Genomic DNA, 14,319 nt, shown 5'->3' with positions numbered 1-14,319 from the left:
CGGGTGATGATATATAAAAACCAGGTGAAGTTAGGACACGCGATTTTGGCACACTTGAGAACAGATTCGTCATTAAGAAAGTGGAAAAGTAAGTTGAGGAAACATGATTACAATACTAAGGGCGTGGATGATTACAATGGTCATGAATCACTACCATAGTAACGTCGGCGTGGATGACTGTGGAGGCATCTACACTACCATACCATCACCACTACTAATGCCACCACCACCAATGCCATCACCACCACTAATACCACCATAACTAATGCCACCACCACCACTAATGCCATCACCACCACTAATACCACCATAACTAATGCCACCACCACTAATACTATCACCACCACTACTAATAATGCCATCAACACCACCAACACCATCATCACCACTAACACCAGCACCACAACCTCCAACAAAGGTTCAGGGTGATACTGACGGGGGGGACAATCCATCTTCCACTTACAATATCAAGCCTACCTGTGTTATTTTCCCAGACAGGTGAGATCATGCTGGGTGGACGTGCAATTAGCAGCAGGAGGAAATTAGCACGTACAGGTAGATGTCCGGGGAGGGGTGGATGAGAATGAGTATTAAATGTAGGTATCGTTATTCACTTGTTTCACCACACGTTCTTATCAATATCCATCTCCGTGTGTACCTCATTCGTCATCTGTAAAAAACAAAAAAGTAAATAAATAAATACAAAATTAACCTCAAAATAAAGTCAAAAAATACAATGAAACAAAATATCACACACAGACAATAAAATACAATGATAAATAAAATAAAACATAAAATTCCCTCCAAAAATAATGATACTTTTTCCTGTTATATTAATATGAAAGAAAGAAAGAAAAATGTAAGAGACTATGAAATCAGAATAACAAGAGAATCCAAGGCGAATCCCAAGGGAATTTTCCAGGTATATAGAACAAAGGTCAAGGACAAAGTTGGGCCTTTAAAGTCAGGGAGGGGGAAGTGATAAATGGCAGTGAAGAAATAAGAAAAGCATTGAACAGCTACTTCTTATCAGTTTTCACAGAAGAAATTCGTGAGGAAATTCCAGAGGTGGAACTGATATTTAGGGGAAAGGAAGAAGAGAAATTAAAGAATATCACTATCAGAAAGGAGAATGTTCTTAAAAGGAAAATTAAACTAAAGAAGACAAAATCCCCAGGGCGGGATGAAATTTTCCCTCGAGTCTTGAAAGAGTGTAAGGAACAGATTAGCGGACCCCTCGTAAATTTATTTACAAAGTCATTAGACACGGGAGTTGTGCCAGGCTTGTGGAAACAGGCAAATGTAGTACCCATATTAAAAAAGGGAGACAGAGCATCAGCGTCAAATTACCAGCCGATCAGTTTGACGTCAGTAATGGGGAAATTTCTTGATCAATTAATTATAGCAGATAGCATCCGATCGCATTTAGAGGAAAGCAAATTAATCTACGACTCTCAACACGGGTTTAGAAAGGAAAAATCTTGTCTAACAAATCTGCTAACGTTTTTTAGGAAAGTCTTCGAGGTAGTAGATAATGACGAAAATTACGATGTTATTTACTTAGACTTTAGCAAAGCATTTGACAGAGTACCGCATCAGAGGCTTCTGAGAAAAGTTAAGGCTCATGGTATCGAGGGGAAAGTTTTAAATTGGATAAAATCATGGCTCACCGATAGAACACAGAGGGTCAGCGCAGATGGTGTTAAATCTGAGTTGGGGCTGTGTAACTTGTCGCGCGGGAAAGGTTGGATGAGGTTAATCCACCCCACCACATCCCCAACCCAACTCAGTACCCTTAAACTCGCTCTACCTGTCCCATATCTGCCACATCTCACAATATAATTATCACCATAGAAGTTCATGGGTATTTTTAATCCTTTTTAGGGGGCGATACACGAGGCAGTCCACGACATGATACAACCACGACACGATACAGCCACGACACGATACAGCCACGACACGATACAGCCACGACACGAAACAACCACGACACGATACAGCCACGACACGATACAGCCACGACACGAAACAACCACGACACGATACAGCCACGACACGACACAGCCACGACACGAAACAACCACGACACGATACAGCCACGACACGATACAGAAACTTCATTTTACATAGGGGAATGACCTGAAGATTACGAACCCAAATGCCAGGCGACGGAGAAATGAGCAATAATCTGAATAAATATTTTTCAACAGTTTTCACCACCGAAAATTTAAACATGATACCCGAGGCACCGACTATATACAGAGATAGTGAAGAAAATAAATTAAGTGAGATAGTAGTGACTAGTAACGATGTTAGTAAGCAAATGGACAAACAAAAGCCAAATAAGTCACCTGGTCCAGATGAGATATATGCCAGAGTATTACAGGAATGTAAGGAAGAGCTTAGCAAATTTGTTTAGCACGTCCTTAAAAACGGGTGTAGTACCAGAATCCTGGAGGATAGCGAATGTAATACCGATTTTCAAGAAGGGAGATAGATCACTATCCTCTAACTATCGTCCAATCAGTCTAACATCAATCGTAGGCAAATTACTGGAAGGAATCATTTCAAACTCTATTCGAAAACACATGGAGAAGCACAAGTTGATCAATGATTCCCAACATGGCTTCACAAGCACGCGTTCATGTCTAACTAATCTATTAATATTCTTGTCATCTGTTTTCGAATCAGTGGACGAGGGGCACAATTATGATGTGGTATATCTCGACTTTAGCAAAGCCTTCGACAGAGTCCCCCACGAAAGACTAATAAGAAAAGTGGAGGCTCATGGCATTAAAGGAGATATTCTAAAATGGATTAGGGCGTGGTTACGGGACAGGAAACAGCGAATGAGCATTAACGGCACTAAATCCCATTGGAGCAACGTCGCTAGTGGAGTTCCCCATGGCTCAGTACTTGGACCATTATTTAGGCGCAAAATAGGTAAACATTGGTTTAAGAATAGAATAGTGGACGAGTGGAACAAGTTACCAAATATCATCATTAACTCGTATACGCTGGATAGCTTCAAACATAGGTTGGATGGATATATGAGCAATAGGGGTTGGGTGTAAATGGGACTGCCCAGTATGGGCCAATAGGCCCGCTACAGGTTCCTCCATTCTTATGTTCTTATGTCAGCATTCACATTACCACACAAGACTAGAAGGGGGTTTTCCCGTAAGGACCAGTACAGCGTGAGACAAAAAGATTCACCACTTTCATTCTAATCGGGAAAAGAATTAAGTCTACGTGAGGTTACCGGCCATTGTGGGAACAGGTGTTAGTATTGGAGGTGTCAGCTCGGCCTCATTGAACCCTGCAGGAGGAGGGGTGGTGGTGGTGTGGGAGAGGTGGTTTAAGATGATGGTGGTGTTGGAGAGGTGGTTTAAGATGGTGGTAGTGTTGGAGAGGTGGTTTATGACGGTGATGGGGAGGTTGTTCCATGGTGGTGGCGGTGAAGCGGCTGTTCAAGTGTGGTGCTGTGGCAGAGATCCTTCAGTAAATGTATGTAAACTTATCTCGAATAATGAGACACACACACACACACACCACACACACACACACACACACACACACAAACACACACACACACACACACACACACACACACCTGAATAAGATACTGCACAAGACGAAGAAATTTCCCTTAATAAAAAATATACACTAAAGACGGTAAGATAAGTATAAGAAGTGTCAATAAAAACAAATAAACAGACAAAGAACAATACAAGAGGTGAGGCACTAAGAACACATTCATTCCCTTCAAAAACCAACAACAACAAAAACCCAAAATTTATACCACCTCCACTATCCCCCTCCCCACCATCACTACCACCACCATCGTTATCACCACCACATAGCCAACATCACCACCATCGCCTCCCACACTCCCCCAAGCCTACCAGCAGACGCCAGTGGCCTCTCAACCAAGGCTCACCTCTAATTGTATACACAAGGTTGTATATCACCTACTCTCATCTAAGACTATCAACCATAATGTCTTGGGGAGGGGATACCTGTGTCTTTATGGGGGAGGTGGGGGATGAGGTGAGAGGTAGGCATAGATGGTCCAAGGTTAAGAGATGCTGGAGGGATAAGTTTTCAAGGGGGATGGAGATGGGCGGCGGGCGGCGGGGTCTGAAGGGAAGGCAAAAGGAGTGGAGGAAAGGAAGAAATAAGAAAGCTGGAAGTAGGAAAGGAGGGGATAAGAGAGAGAGAGAGAGAAATATGGGGGTTGGGGGAGATGTCAACTCGGCTTATAGCTCCACCCTACGCATTATATAAACACATCTGGCAGCCTCATATACAAATTTTCGCCATTGTCATTAACCTTATATCTTGATAATCTTTATATATTGGACACCTATATGTATACGATGAGGCAGTATAGGTAGCATGTTTATTATGATGAGAGAAAAAAAAAAAAAAGATACACAAAGAGAAAACGAGATAAAGAAAGAAAGAAAGAAAGAGTCCGCAACAAGAAGAACCAGAAGAAGCGCGAGAAATGGCTCTTCTAATTCCTGCTTCTCGACCGTGGCCTCATACCTGTTTACTAAGAGTTTAAGTTCACCGCTTCCCGTCCACCTGACCCTTCCTCTCAAGGTCCCCTACACGTCCTCTCCTCCTCCCCTCCACGTCCTCTCCTCCTCCCCTCCACGTCCTCTCCTCCTCCCCTCCACGTCCTCTCCTCCTCCCCTCTACGTCCTCTCCTCCACGTCCTCCCTTCCCTTCCCTCTACGTCCTCTCCTCCTCCCCTCACGTCCTCTCCTCCTCCATCCTCTCCTCCTCCCTCCTCCGTCCTCTCCTCCCCCCCTCCACGTCCTCTCCTCCTCTTCTCTACGTTCTCTCCTCTATTCTAACTCCTCTCTTCCCCTCCACATCCTCTCCTCCTCCCCTCCACGTCCTCTCCTCCTTCCCTCTACATCCTCTCCTTCCCTCCTCGTTAGCTCGCCATCTACTACTACTATTACTACTACTACTACTACTACTCCTTTTTTTAATATGGCCTCCATCCTCCCCTTATAGCAATACCTTCGCCGCCATTTTATTACCTTAAAATTAAATATCCTAATACATAAGTAGCTATCCTGGCTATGTTGAGTTAGTTGAGCCGCAGATCTATGAGGCATTCAGTGACTGTTGCCTCATAGTCAATATCTACAACTGTTGTCGGCTTTAACTACTACTACCACCACCTACACCTCTGCAATTTCCGAACTATTAACCCTCTTCCTCCACTAATCTTGGTGGTGTGAAAAGGCTCTGAGGTCCATCCTGGCCAAATTGGAGCTGCACTCCTGTAAGTGTTAATTTACCAAGACTGGATTATAAAATGACACACACTGGGTTATGTTGTAAACTCTGTTGTGTTTCTGTAACCTACCTTACTGTTAAGAAGAAGAGGTAAGAGAATTTAACAAAATAAAAAAAAAGATTACATTTTTTTACCACAATTACAGTCGCAGGCAGTTTTTAAGTTTAACAAATTTATTGGCAAAGCTTGTAGTACAGTTTGCCTATATTGAGTAATTCAGTCAGGTCTTGACACTGAGGGTGGTATCACTTCTCACTGCCACGCCGGACAGAGGTTCGTACACAAAGAAGGAAATACATCATATTCATTAGCAGTATATATAGGTCAGTGGTTCACATACATTGGAGTCATATTCTAATTGAAGACTAATCAGTGTGGGCTAGCAAATTTGGGATAAATAGCAAGAATGTCCTCAAGCACCCCTGATTCAATGTAGTAATTACATAGTAAGGTAGGGAGACGCACACACACACATCCTTGACCACCGAAGGGCCAAGACGTACCTGGCGCTCCTCTAGGAGCAGCCAGGTCAACTGTTAAGTTGGCCCATACCAACCCCTTCCCCTGAACCCTCCTCCCCACCAGAATATCAACAAGTTCTCGCCAGAAGTTACAATTTCATTTAGGAAAGGAACGGAACCAGTGATAAACAGAGGTGAACAGTGCTTTAGTCAGTGACAACAACTCAACAGTAACAGTCGTACCCAAGTTAACCTTCACACAGTGAGGTCCCAGGTACCCAGTGATAACGGCCAGTGAGACCCAACAACAACCAGCGATGTGTTAATCCGTCTACGATAGGAAGGCCTAAGACCAAACCTCACTCATATAACACCATCTGTGAGGGAATTACTACACCACATGTCCTTCATAACACCATATGTGAGGGAATTACTACACCACGTCAAGTCCCTCATCACACCATCTGTGAGGGAATTACTACACCACGTGAGGTCCCTCATAACACCATCTGTTACTACACCATGTCAGGCCCCTCATAACACCATCTGTGAGGAATTACTACACCACGTGATGCCCCTCATAATACCATCTGTGAGGGAGTTACTACACCACGTGAGGCCCCTCATAACACCATCTGTGAGGTAATTACTACACCACGTGAGGTCCCTCATAACACCATCTGTGAGGGAATTACTACACCACGTGAGGCCCCTCATAACACCATCTGAGGGAACTACTACACCACGTGAGTTCCTCCTAACACCATCTGGGAGGGAGTTACTACACTACGAGTTTGCTGTTCAACACCTACAATAATCTGTATGTTCACTGTATGTTCCTTTACCTTTCTCTAATGAAGGCTTTTGTTAAACCACCAATGTATGTAATAAGTCATTTATCCAATGTATATTTTCAGCCTTCGGGCTGCAGAATTTTTTCAATAAACCGTTATTTATTATTATTATTATTATTATTAAGGCTCTTTTTTTCTTATTCAAGGAAAATGAAGCAGGTGGTGGAGCAACTGTCAAGAACTTACTGTTTTTTAATATAAATAACGAGTTCTTGTGTTGTACAGTAACTACTAATATTCAACTCTTCGTCCATTTACTTCACTACACCCACTGGCTCCGTTGCTCAGTTGGTGTAGCGTCACCGCCCCTGCACCTTCTCAGTGAAGAGTCAAAGGGGTTCGATTCCCGAGTGGACTGGAGGGGCTGAGTTTCTTCCTCATACACTAAGTGATAACTGAGTACATGATAAGGTGAGTGACGGAAGGCAGTGTATGAATGTATTGTACACACTGTAGAACCTCACCACCACTATCATCTCCTCCATCATCGCCATCAACAACACCATCATCATCATCATCATCGCCACCACCACCATCATCTCCACCACCATCACCACCGCCTCCCACACCTCCTCAAGCCTACCAGAAGACGCCAGTGTCCTAATGTCCTACCAAGACGGTAAAGTTATCCACGAGATGATTACTTTTAATGATAGGAAGCAGGAAGTCAGCAGCTGCCTGTCTTTAATCTGTTTTTGAAGCAGGAAAAGGGAGTAGTACATGAGAAAAAAAATATATATACAGTATTTTTTTTTATCATGCATTAAAAGTGGCGTCTGGTAGTAACAGTTGACTACCTTCACTATCCTAGCTGTAAAGTTAGATACCATTTCACAGCTGGAAGGAGTGTGGGTGCCCAAGACGAGGACCCAGTCAAGTCAGTCTTAGGACAAGAATCCGAATACAACTGCCGGAGGGAAACGAGCTCCATGACTCCACCTCTCCCTCACTATACCCTGTCTCCCTCCCTCACTCCTCCTCTCCCTCCATCACTCCACCTCTCCCTTACCCCCCACGCCACTACCCACACCTACAGGATTTCAAGGCCTACACTACACAACCCACTCTCAAGTTTTTCTCCACGCAGTCGGGTTCTCATACCGAGTGCCATATGCTGTGTATAGATAGATCAGTGCTGAATTAGACATGATACGTGACCTCTACTCTCTGAGTGTCGCATCATAAATGAGCAGAGTGTTTCTGGTGAGGGTTACAGCAGGTACAGTTACAGCAGGTATAGTTACAGCAGGTACAGTTACAGCAGGTATAGTTACAGCAGGTACAGTTACAGCAGGTACAGTCTAGTCTGTATTGGTGTATAATAAGCGTTGATCACCCTGATAGTAAGTGGTCTTCCTCATCATCCTGGCCTCCCTCACCACCCTGGCCTCCCTCACCACCCTGGCCTCCCTCATCACCCTAGCCTCCCTCACCACCCTGGCCTCCCTTATCACCCTGGCCTCCCTCCCACATCATCCCTGGCCTCCCTCATCACCCTAGCCTCCCTCATCACCCTGGCCCTCCCCTCACCACCCTGGCCTCCCCTCATCACCCCTAGCCTCCCCTCACCACCCCTGGCCTCACTTATCACCCTGGCCTCCCCTCATCACCTAGCCTCCCCCTCACCACCCTGGCCTCCCTTATCACCCTAGCCTCCCCCTCATCATCCTAGCCTCCCCTCATCCACCTAGCCTCCCCTCATCACCCTGGCCTCCCCTCACCACCCTGGCCTCTCTCATCACCCAGGCCTCCCTTATCACCCTGGCCTCCCCTCCCTGCCCCACCTGGCCTCCCTTATCACCCCTGGCCTCCCCTCACCACCCCTGGCCTCCCTTATCACCCCTCCACCTCCCCTCATCATCTGGCCTCCCTCACCACCCTAGCCTCCCTCATCCACCCCTAGCCTCCTCCCCCACCACCAGCTCCCTTATCACCCTGGCCTCCTCATCATCCTGGCCTCCCTCACCATCCTGGCCTCCCCTCATCACCTAGCCTCCCTCATCACCCGGCCTCCTCATCACCCCAGCCTCCCCTCCTACCTGGCCTCTCCCATCACCCTGGCCTCTCGCTCACCCTGGCCTCCCTCATCAGCTTGCCCTCCTCATCACCCTAGCCTCACTCATCACCTGGCACTTCCTCACTACCCTAGCCTCTCTCCTCCTCCTGGCCTCTCTCATCCCTTGGCCTCCCTCATCTGCCCTGGCCTCCCCTCCGCTCTTGAGCCACCCCTCACTACCCTGGCCTCTCTCATCCTTTGGCCTCTCCACCCTGGCCTCTCTCATCACCCAGGCCTCCCTCACCACCCTGGCCTCCCTTATCACCCTGGCCTCCCTCTGCACCCTGGCCTCCCTTATCACCCCTCCCCTCCCCTCATCATCCTGGCCTCCCCTCACCACCCTGGCCTCCCCTCATCACCCTGGCCTCCCTCATCACCCTGGCCTCCCTCATCACCCTAGCCACCCTCACTACCCTGGCCTCTCTCATCACCCTAGCCTCCCTCATCACCCTGGCCTCCCTCATCACCCGAGCCACCCTCACTACCCTGGCCTCTCTCATCAACCTGGCCTCTCTCATCACCCTGGCCTCTCTCATCACCCTCACCTCCCTCATCACCCTGGCCTCCCTTATCACCTGGCCTCCCCTCACCACCCTAGCCTCCCTTATCACCCCTCACCTCCTCATCATCCTGGCCTCCCTCACCACCCTGGCCTCCCTCATCACCCTAGCCTCCCTCACCACCCCTGGCCTCCCCTTATCACCTGGCCTCCCTCATCATCCTGGACTCCCCTCCCACCCCAGCCTCCCCTCACCACCCTAGCCTCCCTCATCACCCCTCCCTCATCTCACCCCCTGGCCTCCCCTCCATGCCTAAGCCACCTCACTACCTGGCCTCTCTCATCACCAGAGCCTCCCTCATCACCCTGGCCTCCCTCATCACCCGAGCCACCCTCACTACCCTGGCCTCTCTCATCACCCTGGCCTCTCTCATCACCCTGGCCTCTCTCATCACCAGAGCCTCCCTCATCACCCTGGCCGACTGGAGTCGGTGCAGCGAAGAATGACGAAAATGAATCCGGGACTTAGAAACCTTCCATATCAAGATAGATTAAAGAAACTAAACTTGCATTCCTTAGAAAGACGAAGAGTGCGGGGAGATATGATAGAAGTATTTAAGTGGATGAAAGGAATCAATAGAGGAGATATAGATAAAGTTCTTATAATATCCAAGCAGGATAGGACTCGTAGCAACGGATTTAAGTTGGGTAAGTTTAGATTTAGGAGGGAGATAGGAAGAAGCTGGTTCACAAATAGGGTGGTGGATGAATGGAACAAGCTTATCAAATTTGTAGTAAGTGCTGGGATGCTGGAAGGTTTTAAAAGGAGGCTAGATAGATTCATGGACGATAAAGAGTGGTAGTAACTCTCGACAGGAGCTGCCTTGCACAGGCCAACCAGCCTATTGCAGACTTCTTATTTTCTTATGTTCTTATGATATCATCCTGGTCTCCTTCAACAGTCACCACACGGACAACAACTTAATCACTCACTGCACCACTTTTTACTTTCCTCCCAAAGAAAAAAAATCGATTCTTCGCACACAAAAAAATTATTCAGCATAAATGGGGAATTCCCCCAAAGCATTCTAATTCCCTGTATCATGACGTCAAAGCACTAAATGTAAATAATGTATACCGTATGTATAATGCACACTGCATGTATAAAATAAAACAATATACGTCACCTTCAAGGAATAACACCTCTCTCCCCGCCCCCCTGCAAACAAAAGAACATCGTTAGGTAATAATATAATTCTCACGACAACATGCAGGATATTACATCACTGTTTACCCGTCTGTACATATCCGCATCGTGATACATCTGTTATGTTTTTCACCTTAAAACAGATATGTCACTTTGTCCATAAAATAAAAAATGCAAATTCTGTTTTTCAATCCTTACGTTCCCGGATCCTGAGATCATTTTAGTGTATTTATAATATCGGATCACCAGAAGATAAGCCCCACCAACTAATTTCACCTGATCCTCAAACACCCTCCTCCTAACACTACTTGGAAGGGGTTAGGTTAAGTTGGATTAGGCTATGTCATGTTAGGTTAGGTTAGGTTTGGTTAGAATGAGGGTGAAATAAGCTGGGGTGCCTAATCAAATAATCCATAACATCCTAAATTAAAGTCATGGACAACAGAACGGCTCATAAGAACACGTCCGTCATCCAGGCTCCTTAAACAACGTCTCTTGCCTCTGTAAACAAAACCCTAGAATGAACAAGTGTTCCGGGTACGACTGGAGGGCAGTGTATATACGGTTAACGGGGCGCTACTGTCACACACCCTCTCTCTCTAAACACTGAGGCGCCCCCTGTCTCTCACACACTCCATCTCTCTCTAAACACTGAGGCGCCCCCTGTCTCTCACACACTCCATCTCTCTCTAAACATTGAGGCGACCCCTGTCTCTCACACACTCCATCTCTCTCTAAACACTGAGGCGCCCCCTGTCTCTCACACACTCCATCTCTCTCTAAACACTGAGGCGCCCCCTGTCTCACACACACTCCATCTCTCTCTAAACAGTGAGGCGCCCTGTCTCACACACCTCCATCTCTCTCTAAACAGTGAGGCCCCTGTCCCACACCTCCATCTCTCTCTAAACACTGAGGCGCCCCTGTCTCACACACTCCATCTCTCTCTAAACGTGAGGCGCCCCTGTCTCTCACACACTCCATCTCTCTCTAAACACTGAGGCGCCCCTGTCTCACACACACTCCATCTCTCTCTAAACAGTGAGGCGACCCTGTCTCTCACACTCCATCTCTCTCTAAACAGTGAAGCGACCCCTGTCTCACACACACTCCATCTCTCTCTAAACAGTGAGGCGCCCCTGTCTCTCACACACTCCATCTCTCTCTAAACACTGAGGCGCCCCTGTCTCACACACCTCCATCTCTCTCTAAACAGTGGGCGCCCTGTCTCACACACTCCATCTCTCTCTAAACAGTGAGGCGACCCTGTCTCTCACACTCCATCTCTCTCTACTGAGGCGCCCCTGACTCACATACACTCCATCTATCTCTAAACAGTGAGGCGACCCCTGTCTCTCACACACTCATCTCTCTAAACACTGAGGCGCCCTGTCTCACACACACTCCCATCTCTCTAAACACTGAGGCGCCCCTGTCTCACACACTCCATTCTCTCTAAACACTGAGGCGCCCTTCTCTCACACACTCCATCTCTCTAAACACTGAGGCGCCCCCTGTCTCACACACACTCCATCTCTCCCTAAACAGTGAGGCGCCCCTGTCTCTCACACACTCCATCTCTCTCTAAACACTGAGGCGCCCCTGTCCCACACACACCACACACTCCATCTCTCTCTAAACACTGAGGCGGCTCCTGTCTCACACACTCCATCTCTCTCTAAACACTAAGGTGCCCCTGTCTCTACACCTCCATCTCTCTCTAAACACTGGGCGCCCCTGTCTCACACACACCTCCATCTCCTAGTGAGGCGCCCTGTCTCTCCCTCCATCTCTCTCTAAACACTGAGGCGCCCCTGTCTCACACACACCACCTCCATCTCTCTCTAAACACTGAGGCGCCCCTGTCTACACACACTCCATCTCTCTCTAAACAGTGAGGCGACCCCTGTCTCTCACACACTCCATCTCTCTAAACAGTGAGGCGACCCTGTCTCACACACCTCCATCTCTCTCTAAACAGTGAGGCGCCCACTGTCTCTCACACACTCACTCTCTCTCTCTAAACACTGAGGCGCCCTGTCTCACACCTCCACTCTCTCTCTAAACAGTGAGGCGACCCTGTCTCACACACTCCCACTCTCTCTCTAAACAGTGAGGCGACCCTGTCTCTCACACCTCCCATCTCTCTAAACACTGAGTCGCCCCTGACTCACATACCTCCATCTATCTCTAAACAGTGAGGCGACCCTGTCTCTCACACACTCCATCTCTCTCTAAACACTGGGGGCCCCTGTCTCACACACACTCCATCTCTCTTAAACACTGAGGCGCCCCTGTCTCACACACACTCCATTTCTCTCTAAACACTGAGGCGCCCCTGTCTCTCACACACTCCATCTCTCTCTAAACACTGAGGCGCCCCCTGTCTCACACACATATCTCTCTCTAAACAGTGAGGCGCCCCTGTCTCTCACACACTCCATCTCTCTCCAAACACTGAGGCGCCCTGTCTCACACACACACACTCATCTCTCTCTAAACACTGGGTCGCCCCTGGCTCACATACACTCCATCTATCTCTAAACAGTGAGGCGACCCCTGTCTCTCCATCTCTCTCTTTGTCTCATCCTCTCTAAACACTGGGGGCGCCCCTGTCTCACACACACTCCATTTCTCTAAACACTGAGGCGCCCCTGTCTCTCACACTCCATCTCTCTCTAAACACTGAGGCGCCCTGTCGTGAGGCCCCCCTGTCTCACACACTCCATCTCTCTCTAAACACTGAGGCGCCCCTGTCTCACACACCACACACTCCATCTCTCTCTAAACACTGAGGCGGCTCCTGTCTCACACACACTCCATCTCTCTAAACGGGTGCCCCTGTCTCTCACACTCCATCTCTCTCTAAACACTGAGGCGCCCCCTGTCTCATCTCTCCCTAAACAGTGAGGCGCCCTGTCTCTCACACCTCCATCTCTCTCTAAACACTGAGGCGCCCCTGTCTCACACACCACACACTCCATCTCTCTCTAAACACTGAGGCGGCTCCTGTCTCACACACTCCATCTCTCTCTAAACACTGAGGTGCCCCTGTCTCTCCTCTCCTCACACACACTCGGCTCCTGTCTCCACACTCCATCTCTCTCCTAACACACACTCCTCTCTCCTAAACACTGAGGCGGCTCCTGTCTCTCACACACTCCATCTCTCTCTAAACACTGAGGTGCCCCTCTCACACACCACACTCCATCTCTCTCTAAACACTGAGGCGGCTCCCTGCTCACACTCCATCTCTCTCTAAACACTGAGGCGGCTCCTGTCTCTCACACCACACCTCCATCTCTCTCTAAACACTGGAGGCGCCCCTGTCTCACACCACACACTCCATCTCTCTCTAAACACTGAGGCGGCTCCTTTCTCTCACACTCCATCTCTCTCTAAACACTGAGGGTGCCCCGTCTCACACACACTCCATCTCTCTAAACACTGAGGCGGCTCCTGTCTCTCACACTCCATCTCTCTCCTAAACATTGAGCGCCCCTGTCTCACACACACTCCATCTCTCTCTAAACACTGAGGCGCCCCCTGTCTCTCACACACCATCTCTCTCTAAACATTGAGGCGCCCCCTGTCTCACACACTCCATCTCTCTCTAAACACTGGGGCGCCCCTGTCTCTCACACACTCCATCTCTCTCTAAAACACTGGGCTCCCTGTCTCACACTCCATCTCTCTCTAAACACTGAGGCGCCCCTGTCTCACACACTCCATCTCTCTCTAAACACTGAGGCGCCCCTGTCTCACACTCCCATCTCTCTCAAACACTGAGGCGCCCCCTGTCTCTCCACTCCTCTCTCTAAACACTGTGTCTCTCCATCTCTCTCTAAAAACCTGAGGCGCCCCTGTCTCACACTCCATCTCTCTCTAAACACTGAGGCGCCCCTGTCTCACACACTCCATC

The sequence above is a fragment of the Homarus americanus genome, unplaced genomic scaffold (genome assembly GCF_018991925.1).
Source record: "Homarus americanus isolate GMGI-L3 unplaced genomic scaffold, GMGI_Hamer_2.0 scaffold41027, whole genome shotgun sequence".
Lineage (NCBI taxonomy): Eukaryota > Metazoa > Arthropoda > Malacostraca > Decapoda > Nephropidae > Homarus > Homarus americanus.
This window is presented reverse-complemented; position numbering follows the sequence as displayed.